Here is a 4,416-nt window from a genome sequence, read left to right on the forward strand (position 1 = left end):
AACACAAATATCCTCAGGATCTCATGCATAAGCTAAGAATAAACTAAGAAGTTAGAGATTACCTTAATCGCTAGTTTTCCCTCGAACCTTTTCAGTTGCTTTGAGAAGACCAAGATCTCCAATTGTAGCTCCAATACTTGAGACACCGAGCAACCAACTTGATCTCCCACCTTGTTGTTAGCTAGAACTCCAATGGTGGTTAGATGAAGAACACTCTTCTTTGACTAGATAGATAGTTGGGATTAATTCTCTCTTTCTTACTATACTTGATGGTGTAGAATAAGAGAGCTCCTTTTCCACACCTCTTAAGAGACATTATATAGAACCCTAAGTTAGAGTAAAACCCTAATTAGGTTTTCTATAGACCCTATTGAATAAGATTTAGGAAATAGTCGAAATTAGAAACTATTTTCTATTTTCCATGTTTCCTTATTTTGGTCGGCCAAGATATGCCCTTAAAAGGGAAGATCTGGCCGGTCCAATTAAATTGGTCGGTCAAGCATGACCGACCCCTATAATGGGCCAAAAAGTTCCTTTTAGGTGCTCGACCCAAATTCCCTTTATTCGGGTCTTTTGTACTATCTTTGCCCAAACTTCTTTTAGGCCTTATGGACATATTTATGGGTCTAACGGCCCACGTATATATGTTTCATCCCTCTAGTCATATCTTCCGATCAAGTCGACACTCTTTGGTGTAATCCAATGTACGATCCGAACGAAGTTAGCCGCAAATTACTTAGTAATTCGACGATCGTAGTTGGTTTCTAGCTAAATATTACGATCCCTAAATCGTCCGGACTTAATGATCTTTGATGGGCCTAAAAAGTTTCCTTAAATAGGTCTACACCCGCAAGTGCACGGGTGTCAAGTTGTAATATTTTCGGAAAGACCGGTTCGTTCCTCAGAGACTAGTTAAACTTAGGTGCTGTTTGTTTTTCTATTTTTTCAGATCTGAAATCTGAATTGGAAACAATTCAGATTTCAGTTGTTTGATTTTTAATTTACAAAAATCTGAATATTTGTCTGAATTGGCTTCTTGTCTGAATTGGCTGAATACGAACCCCACTTATTTCAGACTTCAAAACAAGTCTGAAATGAAGGTCCAAGTTCTGAAAAGGTTGAAATGACATTTTTGCCCTCTTATTTCAGTAAACTTTTCTTAACTTTCAGCCACCACCACAATTCAGACCACCGTCAGATACCATCACCACCACCACGTACCCCCACCACCACCACCTCAGATCACAAAGATACCAACACCACCTCAGATCAAATACACCACCAAAAAACTCTAAACTTTCATCACAAAACAAATTAACAATAGAAAAAAATTAAGATAGGAAGTAACCAAGATTAGGTCAGATGTAGTATTTACATACATAATGATGAACGAGAATCACAAAGAAAAACCCTAAAAGAACATAAACCCTAGAAGAAGGGGTTATTTTTCTTACCCAAAACAAAGTATTTAGGACGAAAGATCTGAAGATCTAAATGACAAAAACCAAGACTAACGCGTTCAAGATCCATAAGAACGACACAAGGAATTTCTACCATAACTAGCTTCATTATAATAGACGTTAATCCTCTCAAGTTGAAGTTCTGAATCTTCTTCACATCTTCCTGGTTAACCATATAATCTGGTCTCCGCTCGAAACCCTCGCCGGATTTGGCGAGGGTTAAACTTTCTCGGTCGTGAGAGAGGAGATGAGGGAGGGAGAGAGGGAAGGAGGGAGAGAAGGAGAAAGAGAGGCAGCAACGGCCAAAGAGAAATAAGAAAAATAGAGATTAGGGTTTTTGTGGGTTAAATATATGATGAGGGTATAAATGTCAAATATTTATTTCAGATTTAGTTATTCAGATTTGAAAAACAAACATCTGACTTGTAAACAATTCAGATATTTCAGATTCAGCCAATTTCAGTTCAGCTAATTCAGATTCAACCAATTTCAGTTCAGCTAATTCAGATTCAACCAATTCAGATTCAGACACACCTAAAAAAACAAACACAACCTTATTCTAAAACTAGGAAGTAATAAGTTTTTTCAAATGTTTTGATTTTGGTTTTAAAATGAATAAAATATTAAAGTAAAATAACAAAAATGAAAATAAATACAAATGATACAAGGAACTCAAATGGGGGAGAGTCTGGTTTTTCTGAATTCACCACATAAAATCATTTTTAAGAACACATATTTAGATAAATTAAATCACTTTCTTTTTATAACTCAGAATTTCGGATAATGAACTATCCTAATTCCGGGAGATGTTTTCGTTAAAACTCGATTAAAATTTCGAACATGGTTTCATCATCTACCCTAGATATTGAATTAGCTACTCACAATAAAAGTTTAAAACAAATATGACAAATTAAAGAGAAATAGGGAGGAAAACAGAACTTTCTCACTGATTTTCCACTGGAAGCCAAACGCGCCCCTAAGGAAAATAATTTTCTTGTCTTCTCGGAAGTATTTTCTTTCTGGAAAAATTATTTTCCGGACATTTTTCTCATCTTCCCCACTGATTTCTCTCTCTCTCTCTTTACTGGATTTAACTTCTTCTAATCTTTCTCTTTCTCTGTTTTTCCTCTCTCTCACTAAAAGAGTCAAAACAGAAACAAAAGAACACATAAAATGATAATCATGATGAGAAGTTGTTTATTTTTCTGTTTAATAACAACCCTATTGTATAGGGCAGTGTAGTTAGTGTTTTGACTATTTCTTTTTTATTACCACGTACTAAGCCACAATAGTAGGCAGTTATTTCGATTCTACTTAGTTTGTGTAAAGCTATATATATAGCTGAAGTTGTTATTCAATAAAGTAAGTCATTCTTCCCGAATTGTTTGTGTTTTTGATCCTCTAGTTCCTAACAATCTGGTATCCGAGCCAGGGGATTCAGAAGCAAAAAAAAGGCTGCAGACTTTGAGTGCCTTGCAAAGAGAGAGAAGCATGACGAGTGAAGGGAATTTTGTGCAACCTGCAATTCCCCGTTTTGATGGTCATTATGACCATTGGAAAATGTTAATGGAAAATTTTCTGAGGTCAAAAGAATATTGGAATATGGTGGAAACTGGCTATGTAGAGCCAGAGGTTGGAGTAGTTTTGTCTGAGGCGCAACAAAAAAGACTCGATGAGTTAAAGTTGAAGGATCTCAAAGTGAAGAACTACTTGTTTCAGGCGATTGATAGAACAATTCTGGAGACTATTTTGGAGAAGGATACTTCAAAGCAGATTTGGGATTCCATGAAGAAAAAATATGAAGGAAACGCAAGGGTGAAGCGTTCAATACTTCAAGCTCTGCGCAAAGAGTTTGAAATTCTTGAAATGAAGTCAGGAGAAAGTGTCTTAGATTATTGTTCTAGAGTTATGTCTGTTGCTAACAGAATGCGTGTGTATGGAGAAAAAATGACTGATGTGACTGTGGTGGAAAAAATTCTCAGATCCTTAACTGACAAATTTAACTACGTGGTTTGTTCAATTGAGGAATCTAAGAATATAGATGAGTTATCAATCGATGAACTGTAGAGTTCGTTGATTGTCCATGAACAGAAGTTTTACAAGCAAAGTGGTGAAGAACAAGTCTTGAAGGTGAGTTACGATGACAAGTCTGGTGGAAGAGGTCGTGGCAGAACTACATATAGGGGAAGAGGCAGAGGCCGAGGCAGAGGCCAAGGCCGAGGGGGCCACCCTTTCAATAAAGCCATCATTGAATGCTACAAATGCCACAAGCTTGGCCACTTTCAAAGTGAGTGTCCAACTTGGGACAAAGAAGCAAACTATGTAGAGCTTGAAGAAGAGGATATGCTCTTAATGTCTTATGTAGAGATTGATGAAACCCACAGAGAAGATGCATGGTTTTTGGATTCGGGATGTAGTAACCACATGTGTGGGGACAAAAATCTGTTTTGTGAGCTTAATGAAGGTTTTCGACACATGAAGAAACTGGGAAATAACACAAAGATGAGTGTAGTTGGGAAGGGAAGCGTAAGGTTGCAGATGAATGGCCTTAACCATGTTGTTACAGAAGTCTTTTATGTACCAGATCTGAAAAACAACTTGTTGAGCATAGGGCAACTTCAAGAAAGGGGGCTTGCTATCCTAATCCAATCAGGAGAGTGCAAGATCTACCATCCAGAAATAGGTTTGATTATTCAAACAAAGATGACATCTAATAGAATGTTTGTCTTGATGGCCAAGTCCCAACAGACGAAGGAGGCATGTTTTCAGACTACATCACCAGATCTTTCACACCTTTGGCATTGCAGATATGGTCATCTGAGTCATAAGGGTTTGAAGAGCTTACAGGTCAAGGAAATGGTGCGTGGCTTACCTCAACTTCCTGCCCCAAATGTTGTATGCACACATTGTATGATAGGAAAGCAGCACAGAGATCCTATTCCGAAGATGAGTACAT

The sequence above is a fragment of the Eschscholzia californica genome, unplaced genomic scaffold (genome assembly GCF_041429995.1).
Source record: "Eschscholzia californica isolate CP2 unplaced genomic scaffold, dmEscCali1.0.p SCAF_2, whole genome shotgun sequence".
Classification (NCBI taxonomy): domain Eukaryota; kingdom Viridiplantae; phylum Streptophyta; class Magnoliopsida; order Ranunculales; family Papaveraceae; genus Eschscholzia; species Eschscholzia californica.